At 35.0% G+C, this 11,909-nt stretch overlaps 2 long non-coding RNA genes across 2 annotated transcripts; both read left to right on the top strand.

Moving 5' to 3' along the window:
- The first annotated feature begins 5,639 nt into the window (after window positions 1–5,639).
- LOC123685089 lies at window positions 5,640–6,179 on the top strand. The gene is made up of 2 exons (XR_006748254.1): window positions 5,640–5,774; window positions 5,989–6,179. It is a non-coding gene; the product is annotated as an uncharacterized LOC123685089 (long non-coding RNA).
- A 4,593-nt stretch (window positions 6,180–10,772) lies between these two features.
- On the top strand, window positions 10,773–11,424 carry LOC123685088. Its single transcript, XR_006748253.1, has 2 exons — window positions 10,773–10,943; window positions 11,238–11,424. It is a non-coding gene; the product is annotated as an uncharacterized LOC123685088 (long non-coding RNA).
- The last annotated feature ends 485 nt before the right edge of the window (window positions 11,425–11,909 follow it).

The raw sequence follows: 11,909 nt of genomic DNA, 5'->3' as shown, positions 1-11,909 counted from the left end.
ACAGCGAATATTATATAGCGTTATTGGAACGTTTAAAGGAGGAAATCGGCCCCATTTGAAGGAAAAAAGGTGCGGTTTCATCAAGACAATGCACAAATCAATGAAAACAATGGCAAAATTGCTTGAATTGGGCTTCGAATTGCTTTTGCATCCACCGTATTCGCCAGATCTGGCCCCCAGCGACTTTTTACTGTTCTCAGACCTTGGAAGATCGCTATAATCGCTGTATCGCCCTCGAAGGCAACTATGTTGAATAATAAGATCGAATTCAGCCAAAAAATGTGTTTAACTATAGTAGACCAGGGACTATTCAATTGGCCTGTTATGTTTACTGATTCTTGAATAAAATATCGTTTTTCCTCCATAGTGGTTAATATTTCATAAAATATCAATTATTTTCAAAATTATTGCAAATATTTTATGAAAAATGTATATTTTATCATCATTCAAACGACTTGAACTGATATTTGAATTTGATGACCAATTTCGATCAAATTTTCACATAAATAGTTAGAGATAAGGTGACAATTCTATTAAATTGCATTTTGAGTCAAACCTTATCGTTTGGGATCATTTCTGTCGAAACATTTCAACAATAAACAAATTGTGACGAAATGATAGAGCGATCGATTAGGAGAACGAACGCTCAAAAAGATCAATAAGTATTATGTTGAGTGAAAAAAATAAGTTGCGCAGCAAATCACAGCGGAAACGGTATTCGATTTCCTAGTCATCGCTATATCGAAAAAAATAAATCGAAATCATTTTATTATCGTGTTGGCACGCAGAGAGACAGAATTATATGTTCCGATTTCAATTCGGAGCAGGAAATGGAGCTCGAAAATAGTCGATTTAGTTTCATCAAATATGACCGTTCTCAATTGAATTACCTATTTTATGCTGCATAGTTTTTAATAGTTATATCACAAGATTTATGAGTTCAATTCATTCAAACTCATAGGTCGAGTGATGAACGTCTAGATTATATCCAGGAAATAAAAGAGCACTGAATATAAGTAATTGTTTTTGAGCGCTCGTTCCTTGAACAGATCCGGAAAACACGATAACTCCCAATCAAAAAGTCCTTAAAACTTGGAATTTTTAGGATAGATTCGTATCTCGAATCACGAATTGTTTTCGCGTAATGAATAGATAAATTCTTTCATCTCTTTTTGGTAAAACATAGATGGTATAGCAAGGAGTAAATGATTGAAATTTGTAAAAAAAAAACGAAGGGTTTACGATTTTTCTTAATAAATTTATTAATAATGTGTTTGTCCACCGCGATTATCTATTCACTCCACAAGACGTGTCGGCATTGATGCAATAAGATGGTCTATTTCTTCTTGAGGGATACTATCCCAAGCTACCTGTACTTCTTGTTTCAGAGCCGCCAAAGTCCGTGAAGGCTGAAGTAAATTTCGAAGCCTTCCACCCATGATGTCCCAAACATGCTCTATGGGCGAAATATCGAGAGATCTGGGCGGTCATGCAAAATATTCAAATGGGTTGCATTGAAAAAGTTTAAACTAACTCTGGCTACATGAGGTCGGGCATTATCTTCTGAAATATTGGATTCTTGAACCGGTTAAGTTGAGGGAGAACAAATGGGTCCACTATTTCTTGAATGTAACGCAACGCTCTCATGTGCAATAGCACCCTGTACCATAATGCATACTGTACGGTATAAATGACGCTCAACATCAAACTTAGGTTCACGTCTTTCTCTCCAACGTCGTCTAACCCTTCTTCGGTTTTTAAGTGAACCCAAGGTGAATCGAGATTCATCAGAAAAGATGACCTGATGCTATTCCACATTCTAATGTTGACGTTGTCTGCACCACTGTAATCGTTGCCGGCGATGCTAAACCGTCAGAGGTAACACAAGATGGGGTCGATAATGCTGCAGTCCAAAAGACCTTATCCGGCAGTAAACCGTTCGGACAGTTACAGGATGACCTTGTTCTCCTAACCACTCATCAGCCAAAGATCTAGTTGTCGCAAATCGGTCTCTAATAGCCATAAGTCTTAGACTTCGATCTTGAACTTAATTTGTACCTTTTCGACGTCCGGTGCCTACACTTCTTCGATTTTGGGCATTATCAAACCACGCTTGACAACATGTCATAACAGTAGTTGGATTTCTGTTAGTATGGTTAGCGATTTCTCGAAATGACAACCCCGCCTCCCGTAGACCTATAATTCAGCCTCTTTCAAATACACTCAGCTGGCGATAAATTCCGCGTGTACGTGCTCTAGGCATTTTAACAACAACTAAACATCGATTTTGGATCTCCTCGAATAGCTGGTTCGTTGTAAAAATTAAAAACTTGCAAAAAACGACTAAAATATTTCAGTATCTACCAAAAATTGTTTACATGAAAAAACCTTCACGATTTTTTTCTCCAAATTCAATCATTCACTCCTCGCTATAATTTGTATGTTTTACCAAAAAAAAATCCAAATTTTAAACAGCTCCTTCTGGGTGTTGCTTGCAGTTTCTTTGTCAGTTAGTACATTTCAAGCAAACAAATATCTTATCTTATGGTTTTAGGCTCTCGGAAAAAGCACTTTCAGATTAATCCAACCCAAATAGGGTTGCTTAGAGTTACTTCCGATACACAATTCAAGTTCAAAACCAATTATCAACTAAAAACATCGAGATCCAGAAAACGTCACAAGAAGAATTAACTTCATCAATAGGACCGGCCGGATAGAGTAGTATTGATGCTGTAGAAGCTCCTGATTGCTTCCCTCCAATATCAGTCAGCACGATTGAGCAAAACAGGCCCCAGTGATTGCATTCTCGATGTCCCTGTCCACGTCAACACACAGAGTTTGCCCTCCTGACTGAAAGATTATTTATTCATGGATCCCCTGATTCGTTCTAAATTATGGTGGCGCAAATCTATCAATTCCGCAGAGTGGGCCGAGATCGGAGAGCCAAGGATAAATGGGAATGTCTTTTCGGCGTGAATCTATTGCTTTATCAGGATCTTTCAGAAGTCCCCGAGAACGTCTTACTTTCCGGTGACGAAATCCTAATACTCGTCTCCCATTCATTGAAGAGGCTTGGTGATTTTATTTTCGTTTCGAGGGAAAAGAGAGAGCTTTTTCAGAAGCCCTAAAACGTGTTAGGACAAGAGATTTTGTTTGCTTGGGATATTAGAAAGCGGACGCTCAACTCAACTTAATGCATGTATTCATTACACCAAAATAACTCAATGACAAAGAACAATGAAATAAATCATCGTCATTTCAAGAGAAAAAGTTCCATAGATGCATTATTTTTGAGTTAGAGAGTGTTGGAGTTTGATTCTTCGTAGTTTTTTCTCACAGCACCTTGCTTTTTCAAGATATTCTCACTTGAAATACTCAAATTCTGATAGTTATTATGTGGCGACAAAAAGCAATTAGACATAATGTCTGTGTCTAGCCAAAATTCTCGTCACAGTACCTAATATAAATGTGTAACAATGGTCTTTCGTGGTACTTGTGCCTACAACTTTCTTATCCATAGGGTTCTCAGAAATATACAATAAACAATCTTTTCCCTACCCTTATTAGTATGCAGGCACCATGATACCATTGCGCAGGTATACAACCTAGAGAATAAGAAAAGGTAGAAGAAATTTACAGTATATAATAAGATTTTATGTTTTTAACCCAGGTATAAAACTGGGAAAAGGAGAATTCAGTGATCTGAGTTAGGAGGTGATGGACCAGTTGAGTTAGTAGTATGTTCAAGGATATTTCCAAGTGCTGTACCACAATGAAGTTCTCGTCTGTCGTCCATCAGTGTTTCAATAATCCCCACCAAAACACAAAACCGCAAAATTCCAATTCCAAGTTTTCATCATGTGATGTGCTAATTTTGAATGGAAATCAACAAAGTGATATTTTTTCCTGGAACAGTGCTCGCTTCCACAGGGTATTAACAAATTGGATTACAAATATATGTTTTTTTTAACCGTATATAAATGAGCTATCAACATTTTTGAAGAACTTTTCTGGATTTTCTTTCAATACCAAAGAATTCTTCCTTAATTTGGCGTAGAAACAATTGGAATTACGAAAGTTCTTGGCCAACGAGCTTCAGCGAAATATTAGTTGACCGAGTTTTTTTGCCGGTGAGTGTATAAAAGCTTTTTCGGGTTAGTACCCACTAACAGTTTCAATTCTGCCAATCGACCTTTAACATCTGCAAAATGAACAGCATTTAAAGCTGTTAATATACATAAATACTCTCAATAAAGTAACGTGTGAATCAAATGAGCCAACTTCGTATTTCTATTGACATTTTAGCACTTTACCGAATTGAAAGCGTTCAACTCGTGAACTCATTGTCTATCTGCACTTAACTCACAACGTATCCGACAAAGCGTTTCGAATGTGCTTTGGATGTTTATGGTTTATTGCCACGTTTAGGAAGTGACCCTTGTGAATAAGTGACTACAGCAGGAACGTTAACCATTCATTTTAAATGGGGAGAGATATATCTATTCAATAGAACAGTAGGGTGTTGAAATGGGATTATATATGACTGACCCCTTTGAGGTTGGTAATATTACTATATAATGTTTCAACTCATCGACACTAGTCGGTAATATTGAATGAATTAAATTAGGATGAGTCTATAAATTGGGTCCTTAACGATGAACACGATATCTTCATATTTCATAGGGTTTTATTGTACAATAAAACTATTAAAAATGTGGTGCTGGGTTTTCCAAGAAGAGGTTTCATTTTGAATAGCTCGCTATCTGGACAGCTGTCACTTTAGAAACTTTCCTCAGAGTAAGAAACATAGTTAGAGGAAGCATATATCATTTTCTGTAAGCAAATTTTGTCCCCAACATGAACTATCAAATTTGACATGAAGCGCGCGGAAATAAAAACATCTCAGTGATACGATGTTTCTCTCAATTCGCGAGTTTCTCCACAAAGAATGCCCCATAGTGAACCAACGTTTCATATTCACTCAAAATATATTGAAATAAATACCTAAATATATCAGAAATTCAGAGAACAAACTTCAAGCACGTCAAACGACGTGAAACAACCGATGACACTAGGAGAGCAAAAGTTCCCAAACCTTGGATTTCAGCAGGTAGATACAGAAAATAATAAATATTCTGCTTATTATAAATTCGACAATTAGTAAAAATATCGGATTGCAAATATTCAAATTTGAATCACTCAAATAAATACATTTTATTCAATATAATATACATTCATGATATAGTAAAAATGTGGATTTGAAAATACATCACAATCCGACAACGTAATCTAACCATGTTATGGACATGTAAAAATTGCGTGTAGCTCTATCTATTTTATTACTCTATAATGAAAATGGAAGGATTAACGCTTCAACAGCGCTTTTGAATTTTTTAAATTCACTACTCAGCAGAGTTGAGTTTAATCAAAAAATTGAAGGGATGCAAATTATTGCAATCAATTTTTTTCTATCCTGCTCACTATATTGGAGTCGAGTCAGTTATTTCATAGCAGAAATAATTGTCTACCTGGAGAGAAACATTTTAAGCAAGTAATTCAAGGAATGTTAATGAAAAATTGTTCGAATTATCGTACCTTCCCATTGTACTGTATAAATATTGATGCTTGATGAGCTAGAAAAAGCAAACTCAATTGGTCATTCAATCAAGAAGGTTCAGAAGTTACATTCGAAATCGTCAAGATGAAATTCACCATCTTCTTTGCACTTGTCGCTGTTGTCATTGCTTCTCTTTTGGGAACAGTTGCAGCGAATGGTACGTAAAATTAAATTCATTTATTTTGAATAATAACTGTAGCATTCATTTGGTGATTTCAGTTCATACTTTTTGATTATAACTCTCTCACAAGAAGTTATGTTATATAATATAAGTGTATTCATCAACAATATACATAGCTATAGAAATAAATAAAATTTTAAATTTGAAAACAACTTTTTTGTAATAATATAACGAATATTTTTTTTTTCAGATGAAAAAGTAAAGTTGAATATGGAAGGAAGACGTATTATCAATGCTCATTCGAACTGTCCCGATGGACAAGTCGCTGACAGCAGAGGCAATTGCAGGGACGTCTACTAACTTTTCTAAAACTCGGTTCAATATGTCTAATCTCCAACCATGGCAATACCCAATTCATTGAAATACATCTATTGCATCACATTTCTGTTTTTAAATTTATATCCTCCTCCTCCTATCGAAATATTGCTTCTAATAATGATCATGGCTGAGCTGAGATTCTTAAGATTGCAGACTTCAACTTCAACGTTGAGGTCGATTGAGAATATTGAGGCTACTGGTAGTTCCAGAAAAACTTTTGCCTATTGAACTTTTTGTTTGGAATGACTTGGACTATAATATATCAGAAATTCAGCCAATTTGACTGAAGGCTATACTTTCCCTAATAAAGTGTTCGGTATCCTTTTTGGTCTTTACGTCCGAGAGTTATCGTGCTTACGGTCGGTCAGACATAATAGAATTGGGCAACAGATGTAAAATTCGAAAGATTCATGACGAAATGATGTGGTCCTCTCTTCGGGAACGAGCTCTCAAGAAAGTCCCAACAATTATTCAATCGCCATGAATCTTCAGAAGAATTTTTCATTACAATTTGGTGAAAGTTTCTAGCATAGGAAAATGTGAGAAAAAAAATTTAATAAAAATTCACTCAGTGACATCTGAAACTGGGGCATTCGCCAATTTGTCACGTGTGCACTTCATGTTGAATTAGATTCTTTTGAAATATTTTCCATGAGACAAAGAATGAGTCCCACTGGAACATAATTGAAATTGCATATCTTCGTCAAGAATTCCCTCGAATTTCGTTTCTCTGAAATCACAGCAAAAAAAACTGTCTATGGTAGATAATGAGAGAAAAAATCCGATGCAATTTTTCTCGGAATTTTTGATTTATTTATGCTTCTACAAATGAAAACATTGTGTTCCTAAATTGGAGGAACGAGAATGACAAATTTCAACGAATTTTGTTTCAAGAATCCCATTAACTCATGAACCATTGAGTTTTTACTTAAGGATGGCATATTGTCAGCAAAAAAGCTATCTAATGATGCAATAATATGCAGGGTGTGCCATTTAAAATAAGGAAGTAGTAGTCTGGTTCCGGTATAACCGAAAGTTGTTGAGATCTCAACATATTTTAGGGAGAAAGATCATTGTCTGAAACCCCAATATGAGAATTTTCAGCTCAAAATTATGATAAGTTCTCTATAAACATCTAATAGGCCATCTCGGTGAATCACCCTGTATATCACTCCGTATATGTCGTTTTAAATGAACGGAATATCGTTCAATAAAATCTCATTCATCTTTGAGTTCAATTTGAATTATTCATAATATGATTGAGTTATAATTCTTAAAGACATTCAAACGGAATAACTTCTCAAATTTAAATTTCTCTGATTTTACCAAAAGTCCTAGAACTCAAAGTTATGAATTATTATGAATTTTTTAAATGTTCATTTGATTTTCGGAATCAATATAATAAACCATATTACAAAATTCACTGTATTTCAAATAATAGTTGACATCCAAACATTGTAACAAAATGAGCGATCAGTTTGAGGTAACAAAAAGAGCTCGATACTGTATACCTATCAGTCTTCTAGTTCTCTAGACACCCCTCACTCTAAAGCCGATCTAGCTCACCCTGTACATGTTTATAAATTTGCGGCTAAGAATCCCAAAGTATGTAAAAGCCGACATTTTTTATTGGAAAGGTGTATCCTAAGCCTCAGATCCCTAATATAGCCGACTCAAAAAGAGTGATAGTGACGTCAGCTAAGACCTAAGAGTGAGTAAAAGCTACGCCACTGTGAGGGCTATAATCCATTGAATCCAAGTCGAGGCAAGGAAACTTTTAACAAGGACTTATGGCTTTTAGCCCCTTAATGGCGGCATCGAAGGAAGCATTAAAAGAATATATTCGTGCTTCCGTTTCTTTTTATTGGGCAAGTTGACGGACTCTGTTGCGGGTCAGCATCCGTATCCGGTGGAATTTTGGAGGAAGGCAGGTTTTCATTTTGTACAGGTTGACAGTTTGGACAATTCCAGAGATTCGACCCAGTCGTTTTATAGATATATGGGGATTTTAGAGGAAGGCTTGTCACAAAAGGAAACCCAGGGATTAATCAAGAATATTAACCGGAAATGATTTGCTTTGTCATGTATTTGAGATGAGATTTGAAACTATTAAATATACATGTATATTTAATAGTTGGGATATTTAATAGCTTGGTTAATCGATCGTCTAAAGGTATAATTCGATTACCTGGCCTTTCCACTTCTCCTCCATGACTTGTTGGATTTGTAATAATTAAACTCTTTTTAATTATGTACATATATTTACAAAGACACACTTCTGTACAATCACAGTAGATACAATACTAAATTTCGTGTTACTTGAGTGTTAATTACTCGGAACGTCTTCGCATATCACGTCTTCGTCTTTAACTCTAGTTTCGGTCGTCTCGTCTTTAACTCGTTCGCGACTCGTCTTCATCTAGTCCGCGAACCGTCTTAAGTCGACCGACCGTCATCTTAGACTTGACTTTCTTCGACTTGGACCGAACATGAACTCTCTCTCGACTCGGACCTACTTCGTCTACCCGCTGGAACTTAATCTCCTTCCCTGAATATCGACTCTCCTTCTTCCGGCTTGACCACACCCTTCGCATCACCCCAATATCGGGGTAAGTACCAAGTACCTCCCCTGGTCCAATAACAGTTTTGCCGTATCGCCCACAAAGATCTTCGCGGATTCCTGGAAATCGAATATTCTCAAAGGACTAGAATCTGATACACACATGTGACACATCTGGTACAACCGTCTTGTCTTCGATCTTTCCTAACCTCAGTAAATCTCCTGAGATTTATAATCGAGTAATTGACCCGACATGTCTTCGACATCTCGAAAAATTAACACTTTCTTTCTGAGTTATATACCTATACAAAAGCAATGCGTTCCCTGTAAATTCATTGAAACTAACATGCCCTTGACACTTGAAGAAACTAATAGGTCTTCAAGCATCCTGTTGACCATATCAATTATTTACAGGGAACAATAACTGGATCCTACATACACACCGAAAAAATTACATTTTCTCTTGAACCCTCTACACCGATTTTAGAAATTATTTTTTTCAATTATAACTTAATTCCTGGGAAACATGACTTCTCGAATACGGTCTTCATTTACCCCTTTTTTTGTTATATGTGGAAGTGAACAAAAAAAAATGAAGAGTATTAAAACACCCTGTGGCGTGATTCGTTGACAGACGAGAAGGTTTACAAATACTCAGATGTTGCCTCTTCTTCTTCTTCTTCTTTCATTTAATCGAATATCTCAATTTTGAGAGAAATCACAGCACTCCATATGGTAGGTACCGTTTTTGAACGAGAAATTATTGTTTTGAATCGCAAAGCTCTAGTTCAATTCAATTGATACACCTAACCAAATATGATCATAAATTCCATGAAAATGTTAATTGTGTTGATGAATTCAGATATCATATTTCAACCGATGAACAGAACATCAATGTAATGGAAAGTCATTCATCATATTGTTTTGATTTCATTGCATTATACCAATGAAATGTTCGGTTGATCATTATTCCATCAGTTGGACTCAGTAGATATTAATAATGTTTTCCCGAGATCGCTGGTGAACTCTTCAGTTGGGCAATACAGCGATCTCTTCCCAAGATACCTTCCCATTCCATCGTGGATGGGTGACTCTGTCCTAATGAGGTGAGTCTTACAAACCCTCCAGTGCCCCGCTAGGTTGTGTAGCAAAGTCAGTAACGCCACCTCTTGGGCATGCAGAGTCACTATGAATGGATTACTGTTCACTGAAATTGTCCGAAGTAGGTAATGTATGACTTAATGCATCTAATGAACAAACTTATTCTATCGAAGAATATTTCATCGAAATACGAATACTCGACATCAATTTCAGAATCGTGATTTGATGAACATAATATCAATGTAGGTATACGTTTAAGAATGGAATTTCATCATTTAAATGGAAAAGTACATTATATCGATGAAATCAAGTGATTACCGTCATTCTTTGAAACAATTAACAATTTTTTTTTCGATGAACTCAAACTACTGAAAGTGCTGTAATTTCTTCAAAAAATACGACATACACTGAATTTTTAAAGTGTTTCGGTTCATTAGCTTATGAATTTCAATGAATTTCTAACTACCCGAGTCTCAATCCTTTTGATTTCACATTTATAACTCTCATGTTTTTAATAATAGGGAAAGGGTGATAATTATCTATACAATCGCTTATTTTTACTGAAATTCATTCACTTGTCACAATATCTAATTTTGAATTATCGTCCTGTCTGTCCTGTGTTTTCATATTGCAAGTTGAACATCTTAATTCAAAAACTCCTGATTTACTGATATTTGAAGTTGAATCTGTTTTAAGTATATTGTTTGTATACTTTTCCCGAATGTGATAAGCACCTAATAATAAATTAAAAATTATTTGCTGGCCGAGAAATTATATCATACCCAATATTTAGTTATTTCCGAACAGTTTATCATCAAATTCAAATGAGCCGATTTTCCTTTCAGAATAATGAACTCAAATTTTCAATTTTATATTTAAATTTCAAAAACACTAATTTAAATTCTAATTTCGGTGTCCTCATCACTGATAAAGGAACATTTCAAACATGAAATTCAAGGAATGTTAATGGGAAATTTTTCGAATTAGCCTACCTTTCAATTTCACTGTATAAATATCAGTGCTAAAGCTAGAAAAGTCAATCTTAATTGGCCTTTCAGTCAAGAAGCTTCAAGTTACATTCGAAATCGTCAAGATGAAATTCTCCATCCTCTTTGCACTTGTCGCTGTTGTTATTGCAGCTCTTTTGGGAACAGTAGCGGCGAAAGGTAAGAAAAATTAAATTTATAAATTTCTCATTTATTCTTAATGGTGATTGAAGCATTCAGTTGATGCTTCATGATTATAATTTATATCCTTTGAGAGCGAACGTAAAGACACAAAAATTAACATTATATAAGCTTATTCATCAACAATATACATAACTATAGAAATAAACAAAATATACATAAATTGATTAACTAATAGTGAACACTACAGATGTTCGAATGAAATGTTTTTCAAATGTCATGAATTGAAATGGAGAATCATTATTGTGACAATATGACGAATTTTTCTTGCAGATGAAAAAGTGAAGGTGAATATGGAGGGAAGACGTATTATAAATGCTCATTCAAACTGTCCTGAAGGACAAGTCGCTGACAGCAGAGGCAATTGCAGAGAAATCTACTAACTTTGATAAAATCTGGTTCAATATGTCAAATCTCAAATCTTGTTACTAACTCGTTGAAATAAATTGATTGCATCTCATTTCTTTTTTTCAATTGTTATCCTCTTATAGGAATATTGTTTATAATCGTAATCATGGTTTACTTTAGAAAATTGATTGAAGAAAATGTAAACGACGAAAATGCACCCTACATCATGTAGTTTCAATGCAAAGAATTCAAGTATCTTTGGAAAAAGCAATAGTAAATTACGTATTTAGCAGTACCACGATAACTTACCGGACAATATTGTCATAAATTCAAATTTTTTTGAATAAAAATGGTTTTCAGTTACAATCTGAATGCCAATGAACTAGTTCCTCTGACTATCGATTTTTTTCGTTAAAAAATTTAATGGTACGTCAAAAAAATAGAACGAAAATGAACTGAATTCTACGAAGACAGTTATTTTCAATTTTGTCGAAAGAAAACTGCTTGAAAATTTGCGAAGTCCTGAGATTTTCCAGCCTTTATGGAATGAAATACAATAAATGACCCAAGTCAAGTCAGTGACAGGTAGTACCAGGG

The sequence above is a fragment of the Harmonia axyridis genome, chromosome 7 (genome assembly GCF_914767665.1).
Source record: "Harmonia axyridis chromosome 7, icHarAxyr1.1, whole genome shotgun sequence".
Taxonomy (NCBI): domain Eukaryota; kingdom Metazoa; phylum Arthropoda; class Insecta; order Coleoptera; family Coccinellidae; genus Harmonia; species Harmonia axyridis.
Note: the sequence above shows the minus strand (reverse complement) of the source record. Positions and strands in the feature narration are given on the sequence as shown.